This window comes from Aotus nancymaae, unplaced genomic scaffold (assembly GCF_030222135.1).
Source record: "Aotus nancymaae isolate 86718 unplaced genomic scaffold, 86718_ANA_hifiasm-v0.15.2.pri h1tg000040l, whole genome shotgun sequence".
In the NCBI taxonomy this organism is placed as follows: Eukaryota; Metazoa; Chordata; class Mammalia; order Primates; family Aotidae; genus Aotus; species Aotus nancymaae.
The window spans coordinates 18,585,119-18,607,614 of NW_026988454.1; the positions used below are offsets into that span (position 1 = coordinate 18,585,119).

General features: G+C 42.3%; 1 long non-coding RNA gene across 2 annotated transcripts in view; it reads left to right on the forward strand.

The window, feature by feature from the left end:
• The window catches only part of LOC105718028 (uncharacterized), a 38,661-nt gene extending 17,061 nt beyond the window's left edge, over positions 1 to 21,600 (forward strand). The window contains exons 2-3 of one of the 2 annotated variants that reach the window (XR_001107649.2): positions 858 to 991; positions 21,256 to 21,600. This is a non-coding gene — a long non-coding RNA (uncharacterized LOC105718028). Of the gene's footprint in view, positions 1 to 857; positions 992 to 10,029; positions 10,224 to 21,255 lie in introns of those variants that run through there. The other variant, XR_001107648.2, reaches the window with a different exon arrangement.
• The last annotated feature ends 896 nt before the right edge of the window (positions 21,601 to 22,496 follow it).

Genomic DNA, 22,496 nt, shown 5'->3' on the forward strand with positions numbered 1-22,496 from the left:
GGCCAGGCTGATCTTGAACTTTTGACCACTTGCCTCGGCCTCCCAAAGTGCTGGGATTACATGAATGAGCCACTGCACCCTACCTTATATTTTTATTTTTTAAGTATATGTTAAAGTAAACGTTGTTAGGGTTTTGAATTCATTTTGCGATTTTTTTTGTTATGATATGAATTTGATTTCTATCAATAGGGCCTTAAGTGCTTTTAACAAAAATAAGGTCATTGACATTTTATGGTTAAAAACCTACGAGCATTTAGGTGTAATTCGGTGGTTACCAGTATCGTCAGATATAATACATTATACTCCCTGATAGGAATAGCAGTTTCAGCATTAATATGGAAAAAACATTTTGCCTAGTATTACAGCAACAAATCCAAACCCCACAGAAGAGAAAACAGTGTAGATTTTAGTCATAATTAGAAATAAAACTGCACACATATCAGAAGCTGCTCAAGGAAGTTGGTATCTCTATACCTTTTCTATTTTTTCTACTTCCATGAACGTGGTTTGCTTGCTTTAAATGATCTCTACACATGAATAGTCTTCACCAAAAGATCAAGGAAGACTATGTCCCAACCATGAGTAATTGCTTATGTTGCCAGTGCCTAAAAATAAACCATGATGTAGTTAAAGAAATCAGGCAGTAAGACTACGTAGGGTTAAATGTCAAGACGGCATTGAGTCCACCTCTGAGCAGGAGGGCTCTGTCCGTTCCTAACAATGCTTATGGGTCTCGCTTTAGAATACTTGGATTGACCCCTCCAGAGAGGTATCTTCAGCTGCTATAGAGTCACCTTGCCACAACTTTTAGAGCTACAAGGGATTTTATAATCAGTGTCCTCATTTATTCTTTGTAGGGTTCATGATTTTTTGGTGCCCGGGAGGCTGCTGCTACAGCTGTTGCTTGTTGGCCAGAAGGGAAAGTATGTTCCTGGTACGCTCTGAACCCAGGATGTATTTTTCGTAAAAATCATTCCCAGATGAGGATGAGGTAAGTTGCAAACAAGTCATCCTACTCGTCTATTTATAAGACTATATACAGGAGACAATATATAGGAGTCTGTATATTTTAGGAAATAAATTGGCTTTGGGGCTAGATGAGGAACTCAGTTTCTAACACAATATGAATTTCAAACTTTAGGGGGTCCTTGCTACTCCCATATTCATTAGAGGAGTTCCTTCGGTTATGAGGTTGCAGGATGCAGAGGGAAACCAAAGTTGGAGGCAAGCAGAAACCATCGAGGCCTGAAAACTTTGCCAGTGATCTGACCACTGGGGAAATTAGTCCTTAGACAAACAACCCTTCTAGCTTAATGCTGGAGTATTTCTCAACTCACCATGTCAAGGCATTTTGTGGCTTCTCTCTTGCTGATGGTCAGATGTTAACATTCAACAATAAAGTACAAACTCCTGAGAGCCAGGAATTTATAAAATCTGTCAAAGTAGTGTTGGAGAATTGTTGGAATCACATACAGAGTGTTGACAAATGAGAGTTTGGCGGTGTTAACCTGATAAACAGCTGAAGGAGAGAAATTTAGGAAAGGTTCAGCAGGACATAACCGTAGGCAGAAAATAATTTCGTCACCAAAGGATTAAGGGACACACTGGGAAAATTAATGATTTCCTAGAAGTTTTTTTCTAATTACTTTTTTTTTTTTGAGATGGAGTTTTGCTGTGTTGCCCAGGCTGGAGTGTAGTGGCATGATCTTGGCTCACTGCAACCTCCACCTACCAGATTTAAGCAATTCCCATGCCTCAACCTCTTGAGTAGCTAGGACTACAAGCAAGCGCAACCACGACCAGCTAATTTTTTGTATTTTTGGTAGATACCGGGATTTTCCATGTTGGCTAGGCTGGTCTTAAACTCTTGACCTCAGGTGACCTGCCCACCTCAGCCTCCTTTCTTTATGACCCCACTGCAAAAGCCAAACATGAATGACAAGTGAACTATGTCATTTTAGGCTATCATGAAATTTATTTAAAATATAATAATCCCCTCCTCAAAAAAAGCCTTTATGCAATTTGTGTTTTCAAAAGTTAAGGCATAATTACATTTTAGCCTATATTTGGTTGAAAGTGACATAAATTTATCTTTTATAAGTTTTAGTTTTATTTAAGTTTTTATCAAAATGTTTTTGTACTTAGTGTGAAATTTTGGTCCCCATTTTAAGAGGGTTTACTGTAATTGACATTTACTTATTTATTGACAAATAAAAATTGTATATATATGGTGCACAACATCATGTTTTGATATTTGTATACATTGTGAAATGCTAAATCAATCCATTTTAACATATGCTTTATTTCACAAATTTATCCTTTTTTGGTGGTAAGAACACTTAAAACAAAATGACTCTCTAAGTGATTTTTAAGTATGCAATACATCGTTATTATACTTTAACTGAGCATTAACTAGGTGTGTTACTGTATCTTTTTATAATGGAAATTTGGTATTTTAGTCCTTTGCTAAATTGAGAACCAAAAGGAAATGCCCCCAGGGGACTTTTCTAGTAGGAGATTTGGGGATGAATATTTACCTGGAGGTTTCCAGAAATGCAAATTACCCATAAGAGACTAACCACATTGATGGACACTAGCTATGACCCATGGCTCTGGCCCAGTAGATTTTTCTGGCTTTCTTTATGGCAAGAAAAGAAGGACCCTGCAAATCCCAGAACATGGGAGGTCTTCCTGCTCCAGCCCTGTGTTTTATGGCCTCATCTCCCCCTTCTCCCTCCCCTGCCTACCTCACCTCCTCCACTCTGTCTCCCTTTCCTTAGACGTGTCACTATCTTTCCTGGCCCTAAGGAGTTCTGGTAGCGACAACCATCATCCTGGTAATTGTTGGAGTGTGTTGTTCAGCTTTAGATTGACAATCAGATGTGAATTATCCATGCTACCATCTTGGGGTAAAATATAGTCACATATCTTTTATTTCATTTCTCTAGAGACATGCTGAGCTGCCATTTCCCTCTTTTAGCAGGAAATTTATATTTTTCTCTTCTCTTTCCTATTCTCACTCCCACAATTACTTAAGCATTCTGGAGGCTTTTTCAGTCCAAGGAGCTTAGTCTTGTCTCTAAATGCCAGTAGGTAAAGAACTGGAAAATCTGATTAGTCTGCTAGAAGGCCCCAGTTTATGAGTACCATGACTCATTTTTAGCCCTTTGGTGGAACCACTGTGAAAACCGTCCTGTGTGGGCCAATGTGTCTTTGTTCAATGCTTTACAGATAGATGCTCTTTCTCATCTAGTTCTGCCAGGTCTTGGCACTATTGGCATGGGTTTTTTTTTTTTTAAGTTTATGCGTTTATGCTCACACACCCAACCAAATGATCCCAGGGCATAATCTGTGTGAGAAGGGCTATATCTGGAGGGATTTGCAGCCTCTGCCATACACTGTGCCAGAATGCCACCTCTGTCCCTTCCACCTCCTTCCTCTATCTAGTTGGTGCTGGGGTTGAGACTGGACCATCAGTCCAAACTCCTCATCCCTTCATGATGCTGTCCCCTTTGGGACCCTAGGGCTCCTCTTCTACCAACAGACTTCAGTAAAGACCTTTCTAACTTATTAGATAACTTCCCAATAAAATGGAACCTTAAAAAGGAACAGATGCCTGGGAAGCTTTTGCAAATTTGCCTGCCTGCAGTCTCAGTGAACAGCTCTGCGTCTCCAAGATGTTTTTGTAAAGTGCAGTTTCACACACCACAGTAAGATCTAGTACTGCTTTCCAGAGTCCTGGTGCCTGCCCACCTCACTTCGACCTAATCAAGAACGTTAATGAGCAGGCCACTCGAATGACTGCTCCTTGAGCTCCCAGAAAGATTCTCTAATCTGTCAAGCTCCCCACGCTACTAGGGGACCATTAGAGTCTCTTGCTAAAAAATGTTGGCATCATTATGCATCCTGCTACTTTTTTTTTGCTTTTGGACCCAACTCAGTACCTGGCACATAATAGGCATTTAGGGGAATATGTGTCGAGTTACAAAACTTAAAATAACAAAGACCCAATTGGATGGAGAACTCTGCCCAGGCAGGGTTCACAGGGAAAAAACAGGAGGTTGGGGAGGGCAGGAGTGTAGAGAGGCGGTGAGGCTTAGGTGTGTCATGGGTAAATATAAGTGTTGGGAGTGGTTAATGTTGATTTCACAGTTGAATTAAAACATTTGATACCTCTGTAAACAGACTCCTGTATGTTTATGTAAATGGCACACTTAGCTTGTAGTTATAAGGTACTAAAATAACTGCATGAAAATGAAAGACTCCATCAGTCAAATGGTTGTTTTGCCTATGTGAAAGTCAAACAAGCAATTGGACTGACTTTTTTTTTCTCCTCTGAATTGACCCTTTGTTATGTGACCTAACACTGTAGTGCAAACTGCCAAGTGAAGGCAGTGTTGTGCAGATTACAACCTTCCTCGGGTTCCTGTGTGAAAAACGAAGCAAGGTAAATTCCCAAAACACTGATGCTGGCTCAATAAACATTTGTTACTGATTAGGATTGTTTATTCATTGAGGTTATCAGGTAATGATTTATTCTTCCAAGGCATTATATAAGTGATTAAAGGGAGAAATGAGTGGAATAAATATGAAAAGTAGGTTCCGTTTTTGTCATTTTATGATCTAACTTAAGGGTAATCTTTTATTTTTATTGTAGTAAAGAGAGGCACATTTATGTATCTGTGTAAATATGCGCTACTTAAAGAGCCTGTGGTAGGCTGAACAATGGCCTCTCAAAGATGTCTAATCTCAGGCACCTGTGATATGCTATTAGGTTGGTGCAAAAGTAATTGCGGGTTTTGCAATTAAAAGTAACGGCAAAACCCGCAATTACTTTGCACCAACCTAATACTTTGTATGGCAAAGGGATCTCTGCAGACATGATTAAATTACGGGTTTTTGAGACAAAGAGATTATCCTAGATTACCCAGGTGAACCCAGTGTAATCACAGAGGTCCTTTAAATGTGGAGGAGTGTGGCAGGAGGCCAGTCAGAGAGAGAGATGTGAAGCTGTAGCAACACTGTCAGCTCTGAAGATGGAAGAAGGGGCCATGAGCCAAGGAATGCAGGTAGCCTCCACAAGCTGGAAAGGAAAGGTCATGAATATTTCCTAGGACCTCCAAAAGGAGGCAGCCCTGACAACACCTTGTGTGATGGTTAATATTGAGTGTCAACTTGATTCGATCGAGGGATACAAAGTATTGATCCTGGGTGTGTCCGTGAGGTGTTGTCAAAGGAGATTAGCCTTTGAATCAGTGGGCTGGGAAAGACAGATCCATCCTTAATCTGGGTGGACACAATCTAATCAGCTGCCAGCTCAGCTAGAATATAAGCAGGCAGAAAAATGTGAGAAGACTGGCCTAGCCTCCCAGCCTACATCTTTCTCCTGTGCTGGATGCTTCCTGTCCTTGAACATCGGACTCCAAGTTCTTCAGTTTTAGAAATCAGACTGGCTCTCCTCAGCCTGCAGATGGCCTATTGTGGGACCTTGTGATCATGTGAGTTAATACTTAATGAATTCATATATACATATATTCCATTAGTTCTGTCCCTCTAGAGAACCCTAATATACCTTGACTGTAGGACTCATTTTGTGCTTCTGACCTCCAGAACTGTAAGAGAATGAATTTGTGCTGTTTTTGGACACTGCATTTGGTAATTTTCTACAGCAACAATAGGAGGCTCGTACAGATGCAAAGGCAGCTCACATTTCTCTCCTGCATTATCTGGGGGGCTCCAGTGTAATCACAGGGTCCTTATAAGAGGGACGAGAGAGGGTCAGGGTCAGAGGAGATGTGACAACAGAAGCAGGAGGTCAAGTCAGAGAGAAAGACCTGAAGATCCCATGTCGCTGGCTTTGAAGATGGAGAAAAAGGCCACAGGCCAGGGATGTAGATGACCTCTAGAAATGGAAAAGGCAAGGAAATAATTTTTCCCTAGAAACTGCACAAGGAATACAACCTGTGGATGCCTTGAGTCTAAGCTTTCTGGCCTCCAGAACAGTAAGATAATACATTTGTATTGTTCTAAGCCATGTAGTTTGTGATAATTTGTTATAGCAACAATAGAAAACAGATCTATTAATTGTTTAGCAGAGAATTCTCTAAGTTTGCTTGATAAATATATTCAAATATGAATGATTCATTTGAACATTAAAATATTGTTATAAAACAAAGCCAAGCTTATTCCATGATAATCCTCCTACAAAAATATTAATATTTGTATCTTTCCTGTTGTGGACGATTGGTTTTTAGCTGATGAAGAGTTCAAGTAACAGGTGGAAGTGGCAGCTCTGTCCTTTTGGTGTTGACTCCGTGTTGCATTATTCATTGTCTTCAGTCTGTTCAACTTGCTTGTCTATTTTGAGGTGGTTTATTTGGTTGAACTCAGGTACTATGATTCATAAATATACCTAACCAGATACAGGAAAGGCACAAAACATCAGAATATGCTGCCAAGGAGAACAGAGGGCACTCTCAAACCTTGGGGCACTGCCTGAGATACCCCTGGCCTGGGTGACAGAATGGGGACGAAGAGGTACAGGGTGGTACAAATTCGTTATCCCAGCCATACAAAAGGCACTTAATAAATTTTGACCTCTCAAAATGGACCTATAGCAGTCTGAAGAGAAGAACTTGCTTCTAATGTAATATTATTTTAGAACAGTCTCTAAAGAGCCTTTCCATGTTTGAAAATCCTTATATGGGAACATTTATCAGAACCAGTCCAAGGCACCGTCAGAATCTCCATTTCAGCATTCATGAAAAGGAAGAAATTGTGAACAGGTAAAAGCTGGCTAGGCAAATACTGTTTAAGTGCCTAGTAAGAGCATTGGAAAGTGGGGCTCCTTTCCATGGAGTGATGAAATCTAAGAAAGGGGTGCAAAACTTTGTAAAACAAAATCACTGATTAGCAACTTCAGAGGCATGGCCTTTGCAGAGGGGTCCCTCACCGAGTCAGAACACACAAAGAGCAGGATTATCAGAGCCCCTTTCAGCAAAGCGAGGACTTTGAGAAAGCTCAGAGACAGAATCTGAGATGTTTGTATGAGGTTCCAGGTTTTTTCACGGGCTGCAGTCTTTGCCGTCTTCCTTTCCATGTGTAGGTCCAATGTCCTACCCTCCAACTGAGCAATCTGGCAGACTGACTTCCACAGCTCCCTTAGGACTCAGCTTACTTTTTCCTTCCATAGAGTCTACCCTGCAAACTTCAGCACCAAAGAGTAGCCCCTTGTAGATGCAAGGGCCGCACTTGCATTTGCTCTATTATAACACATTTGCTGGATAGACTTACCCATCACCTTACCCAGGTGGTGACCTGCTTTAGGGGAAGTACTGCATCTTTTCAACCTTGCAATCTCTGTGCTGAGTGTAAGACATAGCCCATTATAGGCATTCACTAAATCTTGGTTGAATAAAAGAACCATAAGCAATCTTTTTATGTACTTGGAGCAAAGGCTTCTCCCTGCCCCGCCTCACCTCTTTCCCTTCCTCCTTCTTCTTCTTTGATTGTGGTCAGTATTCACTCACTGGACATCCCGGAACTTCAGTGAGCACTGGTAGAGGGAGAGGCAACAAGTTCAAATGGAGAGTTATTGCACTGGAACCTCTACCTTCTCTTTTCCCCCTGCATCCCCTGCCCCAGGCAGGCAGAGAACATCTTCGCAAGACCCCTACAAGCAAAGTCTCCAGCTATAGCTCTTGTTCACATCCATCCTCTTTGGCCAAATCCTAGAGTTCTGGGATTCTTCTGAATTCACTCTCTAAAAACACCTAAGTCTAATTTTTTGTATTTTAATAGAGACGGGGTTTTACCATGTTGGTCAGGATGATCTTGATCTCCTGACCTCGTGATCCACCCGCTTCAGCCTCCTAAAGTGCTAGGATTACAGGTGTGAGCCACCACATGGTGGCGTGCGCCTGTAGGCTCAGCTACTCGGGAGGCTGAGGCAGGGGAATCTCTTGAACCCAGGAGGCAGAGGTTGCAATGAGCCGAGATCGCGCCACTACACTCCAGCCTGGCAACAGAGCAAGACTCTGTCTCAAAAACCAATCAAACAAACACCTAAGTACCTGTGCTAGTTTCCTAGGAATGTTGTAAGAAATTACCAAAAATTGGGTGACTTAAAACAACACGTCTTTATTCTGAAATCAAGGTGTCTACAGGGCCATGCTCTCTCTGAAGGGTCTAGGGGAGAAACTGTTCCCTGGCTTTCTTTTGGCTCTGGGGCTGCCAGCAATCCTTAGTGTTCTTTGCTCGCAGCCGCATCACTCCACTGTCTGTCTCAGGCTTCACGCGACTTTCTCCCTGTGTGTCTCTGTGCTTCTGTCTCTTCTCTTCTTGTAAGGACACCAGTCATTTTGCATTAAAGGCCCCCCTTACATCAGTGTGTTGTCATCTTAATTTACATCTTAAAAATATCTGCAAAGACGCTATTTCCAAATAAGGTCACATTCACAGGTCCCAAGGGTTGAGATGCAACATACCTTTTTGCAGAGCACAATTCAACCTGTAACAGCCCCTTTCTCTAGGGATCTGCCCTCATCTTGCTCAGCTGGGGAGGGCCTTTGAGATGTTACCTGTCCCCTGTGGCTGTATCAGTCAGCCTTGTTTTAGATGAATTCAGGGAAAGGGAAGCCTATGACAGGAATACACATCTAAAAAATAAGTCACTACCATCCCAGGACAGGAGCCCGGCACGGTCTGTCCTTGTGCATGCTGAAGCTGGAAGGAGATTCCTGATTTCAGGAGGTCCCGGGGACTTCAGCAGTCACAGTTGTGGAAGTACATTCTCATGCTCTTCCCTGAACATCTTTAGCCTGATTCGGAGTGTGGCTTTTTTCTTGCCTCACAGCAAAAGCGGCTTCCATCTCGATTCATTGATTTCAATTCTGCTCCCTGTCTCCCCTCCCCCGCTCCAACTACAGCTTGTCCTGGACTTAACTTTCCCAGGCCCGATTCTGCCTCACGACACTTCAGTTCTACGGTCCAACATCAACTGACCTATTCTTGTCATGTATCTTAGTTCGCATGCTGTTATGAACTGAATGTGTTCCTCCAAAATTCATATGTCAGAGCCCTAACCCCCGACATGATGGCATTTGGAAGTGGAGTCTTTAGGTTTAGATGAAGCATGTGAGATCATGAGGGTAAGGCCCTAAGTGTAAGGTTTGTTCTTGGGTTCTTGCCAAGTTTAAAAAGAAGAAACTGAGGCCAACACAAGAAGATCCAATATAAAGGGATTTATTCAGGCTCCCGGGCGAGGTTCTGCGGTTCAACAGGAGGGGCCAGAGAAGTCTCAGGGACTCCTCTCAGACGTGGGGTTTTATAGGGAATGGAGACGTTCGATTGGTTGTGGAAGAGCAGGGTGTGGGAAAGACGGGACTGCTATTGGGTAGGGTTACAAGCCTTTATTTGCATACAGGACTCGACTGCTATTGGCTAGAGTTACAAGACTTTGTTTGCATACAAGACTTGACTGCTATTGGCTAGAGTTACAAGACTTCGTTTGCATACTGGCTGGGTTTTTTAAGGGAAGGCTAGGCTGTGCAAGGGGGTGGACGTGTCCGAGCTCTCGGGAAAAAAAGGGGGGGTGTGTGCGTCTGAGCTCCTGGCGAGGCGACCGGACTTACACTAAGAAGGGATTGATTAGTGCTTTTTTTTTGTTTTTTTTTTGAGACAGAGTCTCACTCTGTTGCCCAGTCTGGAGTGCAGTGGTGCCATTTTGGCTCACTGCAACCTCCGCCTCCTGAGTTCAAGCAATTCTCCTTCCTCAGCTTCCCAAGTAGCTGGGACTACAGGCGTGTGCCACCACGCCCAGCCAATTTTTTGTATTTTTAGTAAAGATGGTGTTACATCGTGTTAGCCAGAATGGTCTCAATTTCCTGACCTCGTGATCCTCCCACCTTGGCCTCCTAAAGTGCTAGGATTATAGGCGTGAGCCACAGTGCCTGGCCCTTAGTGCTCTTCTAAGAAGAGTTAGGTGGAAGCATGTATTCTTGTTCTTTCTCCCTTTCTCTCTTTCTCTAGACCATATTGGGACATGGCAGAAGGGTGGCCATCCATCTGCAAGCCAGGAGGAGAGCCCTCATGAAGAATTGAATCTGCTGGCACTTTGATCTCAGACTTCCAGCCTCCAGTCAATGCAAACCAAATATCTGTTGTTAAAACCACTCAGTGTCTGGCATTTTGTTATAGCAGCCGGGCTGGCTAAGACACATGGCTGTGGGGAGATTCGGAGTGGCTTGGGTCCCCTGTATGAGGCAGGCTCCAGGCCAGGGCTTGTGAGGGTCAGGCCTGGGATGCTGGCTTCACGATTTCTCCTGGTCCCAGGGTTGGACTGAATGTGTTTTTGTGTCCAGGAGTGGTGCTCTAACCCCAAGGCTCCCATCTGTAATGGCCACTGAGACTTCTTGAGGCTTCTCCAAACAAAGAGGCTGCCCTTGGTTCTTCTGAGATGAAGCACTCACCAGATTGGGAACAGGAAACTTAGAGAAATTCTCAACATCCTTACAGGAAACCCTTGCCATTGTATATGGCACTGCGTGCTGTGGAGAGAGGCTTGTAGTGTTTGCTCTCAGGACACCCGCTGCAGCACTGCCCCCACATGTGAAACCCAGGAGCGTGGGGATTTAAGCTTGTTTGTTCTTAGGTTACTGAGGAACACCCTGTTTCATAATGAGTAGAGGCCGCCAACACAGGGCTCATGGATCTCCTTTGCTGAACCTATTCCAACTCAGAGCTGTAAGAGCCCTTGTCAAATGTAAAGAAACCCCTCTCCTCATGTAACTGAAATTTTAAGTACCACTCAGGTCTGGTTTCAACTCTGGCAATAAAATAAAAATCTTTCTCACCATCTCACAGATTGGGTCTCCCTGGTATACTTCAAATTAGTGCAGTTAGCTGAACCCTCTAATGTTTCTGGATATGAAATGGATAGGGGTAATTCAGCCTCGCAGCTCAATAGCATCCCACTTCCCATCACCGGATCACAGCTATGGAAGGGTTTTGGTTTTCCTAGCTGGACAAGAAAGTTTGATGGAAATATAAGTCCCACCTATTTGAGAGGTAAAACTGATGAAGACATAACATACAGGTCTATGCATTCTGAAGTCATTGATAGGAAAGAACTTGTTTACTCAAATCTTCTAATCCGCCCATTTCAAAGAAAGTTGTGTGCAGCACAGTTGACACGTCTTCCAGGTTCCAAAACCAACAGAACTGAGAGTTTCAGGTTACCAGAAAGAAGTCAAGCATCTGGCATTTAATGAAAGCACGTGTGGACTCAGAAAACGGTAAAGGGTGAAAGGGCAAAAACAAGACCTCACGGTAATGACATCACCTTCTAGGGTGACTCTGCTGGGCTTTCTGAGGGACACAAAAATAGCAAAGCAATAGTGCAGTCTAGTTGGGGAGATAAGATGTAACTCAGGGGAAAACCAAACAGCAGTAAAGTGTTTGAGTGACATTTTAATAGAGAGCAATGGAAGAGCTATTTCACGGGGATCCTGGGCTAGTTGCCAAAGCCATCCTATCAGCAGTAATTGCTCTGCGTTGGAAGGGGATAGCCATTACTCCAGGCTGTGAGGGTCAGAGACGTAGGGCTTGACCAAGGGAGTGAGTCGGAGCTTGACGCAGGCAGGGGAGGGGTCTTTCCTGGCAGGCTAAATGGCATGGGCAGAGGGCACAGAGGGGAAGTGAATGTGTTCAGGAGAAGCAGAAATAATGTGGTAATGTTCAGAAAAGCTCAGGCTTTTGGACTTCATATTTTACAAATACTCCAAGAGAAACGGGAGGAAAAAAAATCAATTCTAAAAGTCTGAATTGTAATGATTGCTGACAATTTTGGCTTTTTTACTGCAGACGTGTTTAAATGCGTGTTTTATTATAAAACTTCAAATAAAATATTGTGTATCTATACTGAGATAAAAACTATTAAAAACATCAGAATTTTAAAGGCCAATTCTTATACCATTTCTGTGATAGGTCTTTTTTATATCAGGTCTTTTTTTAAAAAAAATCATAGAAGAAAATTTTGCCTTATCCAAAGTGGTTTGAAATACCTCACATGGGAAGGTTTCTCAATGAGAAAACAATTACGTCATTACACTCATGTTTGTCTCATTTCTGTACACTTTAACTTCCTAGAATTAAAGCTTCTTGCTGAAGGAATTTCCCAGAAACCTCCCCAATCGTAAAACAGAACTTTGGAATGCCACCTTCATTTGGGAAAGCTGGTGGCTTTAGACGCCGGGCTTTGTGGTAGTTTGCGATGTGTCAATGGGAGGGGAGCTTGGCTGCATTTTAGTCACCCGTGTACAGCTGGCTTCTAGCAGACGGACCTCCTACAGGCCCACAATCTACAGAACCTGTTTGTCACCCATACCCTAAGTCACGGTTCTTCCGCCAGGTGACTTTGCAAGTGGTTCACACAGAGCTTGTCAGCACATGAAGGGAGGAATACAAATGACCCCTCAGGGCAGCTGTGACTGCCTTCTTGGTGTCCCCCCGGCACTTCTGACCACTTCTGACCATGCTGGTGTGGCACTGAGATGACTCAGTGGTATTCAGCTATACTCAGAAAGCATTTAGGCAATTTTCCCAAAAGCTGAGCCTGGTTAGCTTCAGAACTCTGCCCTGGCCCTGGCCTTTTAGGAGGGCACAGATCACTGTTTTACAAAGCCCATTGAGATGTAAGCCCACACCCAGAAGTTCATATTTGACTGCTGAATGTGCCCCATTGTGGCTTTGTATATGTCTTTGCTGCCAGTGGGTATTCTGTAAAAGGCCTGTTTGTATAAGCCAGTGGAAAGGGTTTAAGTGTGACAGAGTTGCTGGGTTCTGGCGAAGTGAGGATGGAAAAGCAAGGTTTTCAAGGCCCAACCAGAGGAGCCTGGAGACTCGACAATCAGGTGTTTGTGGAGAAGATGGGAAGAGGTGAGCAGGCGCAGCAAGAGACAGACTATGGAGAAGAGAGGGCTGATAGTGCCAGTTCATGGAGGCCCCCTGATTGGAGTTGGGGCTGAAGAGGGAGGGGAGGAGGACAGGAGTCAGGCGGAGAGACCTACTCAGGTGCTTCTATGTAGATGGGGTCATTCACGTGTACATGCCTTTCTGGAGTCCCCCTTCCTCTCCCATAGGACCCCAGTGCCCTGCGCTTCAGTGGATGAACCGTGACTTTTATTTTCTGTATTCTAATGCTTTGACATCCAGAGCCTTGTGTACCCTGGAGGGACTGCCTCTTTCAGGGCTAGCCAATTCCTAGAGATAGTAAACAACTTGCCCCAGGGCACAATTTTCAAATACAAGCCAACCAGCCTAGAGTCCATACCCCCAACCACCTTCTTTGCTGGGCTCTCATACTCGCGGTCACTACCCATCTGCCCTAATCCCCCCAGGCCCAGGTACTAGACAACTAGGGACAGTCCCTCTTCCCCAGAGCTGCTGAAATAATTCAAGCCATCCGGTCCTAACCAGCTTACCCTGTCTTGTTTGTTCCTTCACACAGAAACCATAGTCAAAGTTTTTGCCTGTAGTTTCTTCGCTCCCTCTGCCTCCTGATGGGCCCTGGTTCATCCCCGTGTGGCCCTCATGGTGCGGTGCCCCTTCCTCTTGGGAACTATGAGTAGCAAACTATCTTTTCAATGGTGACTGTCTCTTGATCTGTTGGCCTCACCATACCTAAATAGTAATAAAGCCTGTCAAAACATTCAGTTCCAAAAACTCTCATGAGGCAGTGCCGTTCCCCAGTCATGGCCCCATACTCCCAGGTCATCCCTCTGATTGTTCTCTCTTTCTTAGTGTTAGAGACATTGTCTGGCTGATAAATAAGTCATTAAAGAAAACAGAAGTGAAAATTGAGTTACCAGGTCACAAAAGAGCCCAATATTGTCTTGAAAATATATATTTAAGGCTGCAGTGAAAGCTGAAGAATCAGTTTTCTTAGATGTCCAATGTTTGGCTTGGGAGCAGAAAGCAGGTGAAATTAACAAGGAGATGGGAGATCCATTGACCTGGAGAGATCTGGGCCATAAATGGGCTGGGCTTCGGTGGCCATCCTAAGAGAGGCAAGGACAAGAAAAGTCTAATATTCATTGAGTGATTACTATATGGCAGGACTGTTCCAAGGACTTCACAGTGTATTTAATCCTCCAACAAAACTCCGAGGAAAATACTGTTATTTCCATTTTAAATATAAGAAGTGGACTGGGAAGCATTTTGGGAGGCCAAGGCAGGTGGATTACGAGGTCAGGAGTTTGAGACCAGCTTGATCAACATGGTGAAACCCTGTCTCTACTAAAAATACAAAAATTATCCAGGTTTGGTGGTGTGCGCCTGTAATCCCAGCTACTCAGGAGGCTGAGGCAGGAGAATTGCTTGAACCTGGGAGGTGGAGGCTGCAGTGAGCCGAGATCGTGCCACTGCACTCCAGCCTGAACGACAGAGCAAGACTCCATCTCAAAAAATTCATTCTTCGCTTTCACTGTAGCCTTAAATGCATAATTTCAAGACAATATTGGCCTCTTTTGTGACCTGGTAACTCAGTTTTTACTTTTATTTTGTTTCATGACTTACTAATCAGCCAGACAATGACTTTAATATATATTTACATATAGATGTCTCTAATATACATATATATATATATATAAAGACAGAGGCCTAGAGATGTTGAGTAATTTGCCTAAGCTCACATGGCTAGCTAAGTGGCAGACGTAGGCTTGAAATCCAGGCAGTGTGGCTTCAGAGCCTATGCCCAACCACTACTCTGTCTAGTACAGTAGAAATAGCCAGACAGATCCATGTAGACGCTTTGGCTCTACCAATTTTAGTTGTTGTGAATTTGGGTTAGTAACTTGACCATCTATTATATAAAGGTCCACCTGTAACACAAAGGTGATAATACTTAATCATTTTCTCCATCTATAATGTAAGTGTGGTAATACTTATCCACTAGGGTTATTTTGAGGATTAATAATTATGAAAACTGAGCACCACATCTGGTGCATGAATGAGTGGTAGATAAATATCAGTGTCCCTTTTTATTCCTAAGCAAGACATAGCTGGCCATTGCATTATTACTCTACTCTGGTGAGCCCATAGCTGCCCATACCTGGATTATTCTACATGGGCAGAGTCAAAAAATCGGAAAATGTATTATTAGAAAAAATTTACTTTTTGTTTTTTTTGAGATGGAGTCTCACTCTGTCACCCAGGCTGGAGTGCAGAGGTGCAATCTTGACTCACCTCAACCTCTGCCACCCAGGTTCAAGCGATTCTGCCTCGGGTTCCCGAGTAGCTGGGATTACAGGCACGCGCCACCATGCCCAACTAATTTTTTTTGTATTTTTAGTAGAGATGGTGTTCCACCATGTTGGCCAGGATGGTCTCAATCTCTTGACCTCATGATCCGCCCACCTCGGCCTCCCATAGTGCTGGGATTACAGGCGTGAGCCACCGTGCTCGGCCTGAAAAATATTGCTTCTCAGGTGGGATGCAGGCAGGCAAGGTTGACATTCAGCCGGTATGCTCTGGTATGCTCATGTCAGTTGCTAAAATATGGAAATAGGTCCACATGGGTTGGTAGTCTGATGTTGTCCTCAGTCTTTTCCGGTGGCCCCCGTCACTCCAAGCACCCAGTTTCCTCTGCAGGGACATTTGGCCCAAGCCAGGCCTCCAGGATGCTGTTTGCAGAGCCCTGGCTGGTGCCCATCCTGGTCTGTGGGAGCCTTTGCTGCCCTGGTTGTTAAACACTCAGATCACCACTGCAGGCAACAGCAGCAGAGGAGCTGCACCGCCCTCAGGCCCGAAGACCCCAGAGCCTTGGGTGTCGGCCAGCAAAAGCAGGAAGCATGTGCGGGCATTCTGCCATTCTTTTACGTGTGTAGGGATCAAAGAGAAAGCAAGCTAGCTGGGTTTTCCTCCTTCCTTTCTTCTCCTCTCCTCATCCTCACCTTCGAAAAGCGACCTCTTTGGAGGCAAGTTAACATTTCTCGACCCTTAGCAAAAATGAAAATGTCTATGTTTATGAAAGTAATATTCCAAAGTGGATCTGTGCCACATTAATTTGACCTGAGAGATAAAAACATCACCTCTTGGGCTCAAGTCAAATTGCATGTGGGCTCTGAACCATAATGTCTTGCAATTACAAGGGCCACTTCTTGAAAACACCCTACCACAAATTCCATCTGCACTGGGACCACCCGGTCTCATTCCCATTTACTATCAGTTTGGATACGATTGGCTTTGATTGTATCTTTTGAAAACATAACTGCAGTTTCCTGTGAGCTGAGCCATAAAGCCAGGAGGCATCTTAACAATCACATTTGAGCTGTCACAGTGGAGCATGGTTAGGTTACTTTGGAGTTTGAGCCAAGACTTTATCCACTGTGCTACAGGCATTTGGGAGAAGGCTTCTGAGATCTGGCAAACTAAGCTAAAGATTGTTTATGAACCGTCTTTATCACACTGCTTTCAGAGAGAAATACCTGAATCGTATTTCCTTTCATATGAAAAACCTGGACAGCCAGCCAAGTAATTCTTCATGCATAGTCTTGGGCTGCTTTCTCAAAAATCCTATAATTATCCCATTTTACGGATGAAGAAATGACATTTAGAGACATTGATTTCCTTGCTCAGTGATAGAATGTAAATAAAATCTTTCTATATAATATTCTGCCCTTAATCAAATTGCTTGGAACTGAGGAACATAGATCAATCAAGTAATAGTTTCTAGGAAGTAAAGATCCTTTAAATTTATTTTGACTTTGTTTTTAAAGAGGTTGATTAACTCATCTCCACCTTCTTAATACAGTGAGAATCTAAGAAATGAGGATAAGTTTGTATGTGAAAGCTTGTTATTTACATATATTGCAAGAACTAGAAAGGGCCTTAGCGATTAGCTAGCTCAATTTTCCCCAAAGTATATGTCTTAAGGTGTTGGTGGATGTTACGCATTAAAAGAATTTCATGATCAGATAAAGTTCAGAACAGTTGCTTATACAGTTAAACACATGGCGTTTACTATAGGGCTATCAGGAGTTTCATTCTTTTTTTTTTTGAGACGGAGTTTTGCTCTGTTGCCCAGACTGGAGTGAAGTGGTGCGATCTCAGCTCACTGCAACTTCTGCCCCCTTGGTTCAAGCGATTCTCTTGCCTCAACCCCCCGAGTAACTGGGATTATAGGTGCCCACCACCATGCCTGGCTGATTTTTGTATTTTTAGTAGTAATAGGGTTTCACCATGTTGGCCAGGCTGGTCTTGAACTCCTGACCTCAGGTGATCCACCTGCCTTGGCCTCCCAAAGTGCTGGGATTACAGTCATGAGCCATTGCACTCCACCTAACAGACTGACATGTTTGGGACTCAGAATATGCTGCTAATGCTTAACAGCCAGTTCTCTGGAGTAAAAGCCCTGCTTTTGCAGCAGCCGCTGATTTCTATGGTGTAAATATTCCCACTACAGCCGATTCCCAGCTACCAACCTATCAATGATTGTGAAGCTGGGGAGAGATACATAGCAGCACACGTTACATAGCACTTCCACAAGACAGATGCAATAGATGTAAACAACAGCACACCTAACAGTAAAAGGTAGTCAATTAATTAGGAACTATTGTTTTTGGTAATCATTGCCTTTTTAATAGAGTTTATTTAATTGGAAGTTTCTGCAGTTTCAGTTTTAATAATGACCGGGTTTAACGATTGGCTCACAAACTTCCTAGACATTTAACAATTGACTTTTGCAAGCTGGAACAAGCCGGTTCCAGCACATCACTGCTGATGATCCCCAAAAGGATTGGGTGGGTGGGAGTAGATCATGTGGTGCTCCACAAAATTATTTGACCCAAGACCCTTCCTTCAGGTAGGATTTTATAGTATTTGTGTTCTATAGAGAACACTTCAGAAACTGCTGATCTAGTCCAACTTTGTCCAATATTTTTCCCCCTAATTTTTCTTCATTTTCAAAGCTCCCCTGGCTTCCTGACTACTCACTGGGAGCTTAACATACCACACTTCCATGAAATTCAATTCAATAAATATTTATTGGGCTCCTGTTATGTACAAAACATTATGCAAAGACTCCAGAGAATTCTATATGACTGAGGCTTAGTTTCTGTCCTTAGGGGGCAAACTGTAGGACAGATACAAAGAACCACAGTGGGAAGCAGCATATGCTGAGTGCCCCTAGTGTGGTACAAGCCGTAACTTTGAGAGGTTGAAGAAAATGAAATCACATCCAGCTGGAGATGTTATGATGGGAGACACTCAAGTCCAAAGGGGGCCTGAGATTTAGCAGTGCCCCTTGCCTGGGACTGGAAGAGGCACAGGTAGACAGAGGGGCCGGTGTGTGAGGCCAGTGTGTGCTCCTCTTATTCAAAGTATGTGTACTCACTCGTTTACCATTCATTCAGCAGGCAAGGATTGGGAGGTTCTGGGGCAAGGCCAGTAAAACCTGTATTTTTAAAACTTTGCATGTGTTCATTACCAGCTACGCTTAGCATCTGCTCATGTACTAACTAGTTAGCTATTTGGTTTTCTCTTCTGATGAATTGCTTGTTTGTATCTTTTGGCTATGTTTGACAGGCTTTCCTTTCTCTTCCCTTGTCAGTTTGCAAGGGTTTCTTGTATATTCTTCTGTGTAAGTTATAGATATTTAAAATGTTTCCCCCAAGTCTCTCACTCACATGTTTAATTTGTCTCTGTTGTCTTCCAGCAGCAGTGTAGGGTAGTGGTTAAACCCGAGGGCTCTGTCTTCAGCTCCTAAATTATGGATGTGACCTTGGACAAGCTATTTAACCAACTTGTGCCTGACTCCTCACTGCTAAAATATGGTAATGACAGCTTCAACTTCTTAGGGGTGTTAGGAAGATTAGGTTAATGAATACACATTAACAACTTTGCTTAGTAAATATTAAGCTTTATTCACTGACCCAAAATCTTTAATTTTGATTTCATTGAATCTGTCAGTTTTTACTTTTCTGGTTTATGTTTTTGGGGGATTTTTGGAAAAATTCCCCAACCTTTTCTTCTATTAATTTTATATTTTTATTTATTCTTCTTTTTTTTTGTCTTGAGGCAAGGTCTCGCTGTGTCACTCAGGCTGGAGTGTAGTGGTGTGATCATGGTTCACTGCAGCCTCAACTCTGGGCTCAAATGATCCTCCCATCTCAGCCTCCTGAATAGCTGGGACTACAAGACCACGCCACCGTGCCCAAATAATTTTTAAATTTGTTTAGAGATAAGGTCTTACTGTGTTGCTCAGGTTGGTCTCAAACTCCTGGCCATAAATGATTCTCCTGCCTCAGCCTCCCAAAATGCTGGGGTTACAAGGATGAACCACTGTGCTCAGCCTGTTTTTCCTTTAATGGTGTGAAGTGAGCCTCTAAATATATTATTCTTCATGTAATGAGCCAACACCATTTCTAAGTAATCCATCTTTTTGTAAGCAATATAGCTATGATTTCTTTTACTTTTAATTCTGTTTTCTCTGGTATTAATATTAGATTAAATATATTACATGTAAATATTAAAACTGCTGTCTCATCTTTCTTTGATCCATATTTGACTAGTGTATCCTTTTTCCATCACTTCAACCTTTCTTTATTTTTAAAAAACATTTCTCTTGGAAGTAATAAGTAATATTAATTATGAATAAGCTATTACTACTACTACTAATAATAAATGCTAAAAGTTTATTTTTATGTGCTTTAATTCTGACATTTTATTAATAACATTAGGTATAACATGAGATATAATGGTATATAGTAATCATCATAGAATGCATAATAAATATTTCTGCCATCTGATTTCATGTTTTCCATTTACCATAGCTTTAGTTTATTCTTCTTTCCTATTTCCACTGGCCATATCAAATCTTCTTTTGCTTGTTTGAAAGTTGTACCTTGTAGATCACACTTATGAGACTATCTCAGCATTATCTATTCTTTAAACAAGTATTATAAAATTCTCCTCTGAAACTTTATTAAAGTCAAACATTAAATTGACTTTAATACAAGTAAAACTTTGTTCAATTTCCCTCATAAATATATGCAAATTAAAACCACAATTGGCCAGGTGCGGTGGCTTATGCCTGTAATCCCAGCATTTTGGGAAGCCAAGGTGGGCAGATCACGAAGTCAGGAGATCAAGACCATTGTGGCCAATATGATGAAACCCCGTCTCTATTAAAAATACAAAAATATTAGCTGGGTATGGTGGCATGTCCCTATAGTCCCAGTTACTTGGGAGGCTGAGGCAGGAGAATTGCTTGAACCTGGGGACAGAGGCTGCAGTGAGCTGAGATTGTGCCACTGCACTCCAGTCTGGGTGACAGAGTGAGGCTCTGTCTCAACAAACAAACAAACAAATAGATAAATAAAACCACAATCAAATATAATTTTTTAACCTCAAAAATTGATAAAATTTAAAAATTTGATAATATCCAGTGATGGGGAAGGTGGCTGGAAACAGTCACTATTGGTGGGGGCATAAAGTGGTGCAAAAATTTTGGCAGTAATTTGACAAATATCTATTAGAATTTTAAATGCACATGCTCTTTGGCCCATCATTTCTATGTACAGGAATACATCCAATGGATAAGGACTTTTATTGAAACATTGCTTGTTGTGGTAAAAATCCATACTCTTTTCAACCTTCGGTACTATTTGAATTTCTTACTATGAACATGTATCACTTTTATCATTAGAAACATACTATATAAAAATTATACATACAATTTACATATAGTGCCTTTGTGTATATATTTTTATGTAGTGTATATATATAGGTGTTTGTATATACTTGGAAAGGAGAGAAATGTAGAGATCTCACAAAGCCAAACAGAATTTCTGATGTCAAAAATTTGGGATTCTCTAACCTAATGTATCAATTTAATCATTTTCTAAATAATATTGTATCTCAGTGAAATAAAAATGGGGTTTTCTCTACTCTTGTATCATCTTTCATCTGGTTCTTCCAGAATTCAACATATAGTTTTTCTCAATTATTTCTATAAGTGGATTATCTAAGCTAGGAAGAAGTTAAAATAGCTTAACTAACTTCCCGCAGTGAGTTAATGCAGGTGCAGGCAGAGCCCTAAGCTCTGACTGAGAGGTGCACTCATCTAAGAGAAACATCACTGAGGTAACAGTGATTTTCATTTCTCAGTCATTGCTCAGTGTTTTGTATATCTGTACCAAGAGGAATAAACTCTATCCGGAATTTATCAATAAATTTCATTTATTTTTAATTTGATAGACTGCCTCAATCCATTTTTTGTGTGGCTACTACAAAATACCTGAGACTGGGAGGTTGATAAAGAACAGAAGTTTATTTCTCATGGTTCTATAGCCTGAGAGTCCAAGATCAAGAAGCCAGTAGAGTTGGTGTCTGGTGAGGGCTTCTCTCTGCTTTCAAGATGGTGCCTTGTTGCTGCATCCTCTGCAGGTGAGTAACGTAGTGTCCTCACATGGTGGAAGAGGAAGAATGGGAAGAGGGTTCTCCCTTCACCCCTAAGTCATTTTATAAGGTGCTAATGCCATACATCACCTAATCACCTCCCAAAGGCCACACCTCTTAATAGCACCACAATGGGGATTAAGTTTGAACATGGATTTTGGTGGAGAAACAAAGACTCAAACCATAGTGTGGACAATTCAAACTGACGAGTCATCTACATGGCTTGGTAATCAATGAGATTCGACAATTTTACTGGCTTTCTATTAGGAAGAATTGCATAATATTCCATGAAAATTTTGCATTGCATTCTTTAAACAGGCCTAGAGAAGGCTTAGAATGAAAGCAATGGGAAGCATGGGTTTGGAATAGACAGACCTGTTGAAGCCATGTTCCTGAGATCTGAAAGCAAGGATTAGGTGATGGAATTCGCAGACTCAAGAGGGCTTCAGAACAGGGAGTCTAGGCAGCCCCCACTCCCAGCTTTGATTTATGGTCTGTTCAAATGAAGCATCTTGCATCCTGAATGCCACTTTGGCCGAATTTCACCAGAGTAGCAATTCTTAATCCAAAGCAATCAAGAAGAATTTGCTCAGTGGTCAAACAGCATTTTTCTACTTGGAAACCATGAAGGTCCACTGTTGCACAATATTCTTGAGCAAACAAGGTAAAGGTGTCTACAGGAAAGAGGAAAACCAGTAAATGTACCAGAGTAGGCTGGGGTCAGAACAGTTCATTCACCTTGCAGCTCCCATTCCAGTCTAGTCCCAAGGTGGCAGATTTAATTTTGGTTAATTCTCAACTTTTCAGGAATATATTATTCACTACTTCCTCTATGCCTCCAAAACACTTAGTCCATATTTTCGTTAACATCTTAGCCACATTCTATCCTTGTTAGTAATTTATTCACCTATTTTCACAAATAGACTTTAAGCCCTTGAGACTGTGTAGAGTAGACTGTGTCTTCATCTTTATATTTTTCAAAGCCAAATGCAATGCCTGGTACATATTAGGTACTATATATTGTCTAAAGAATAAAGGTA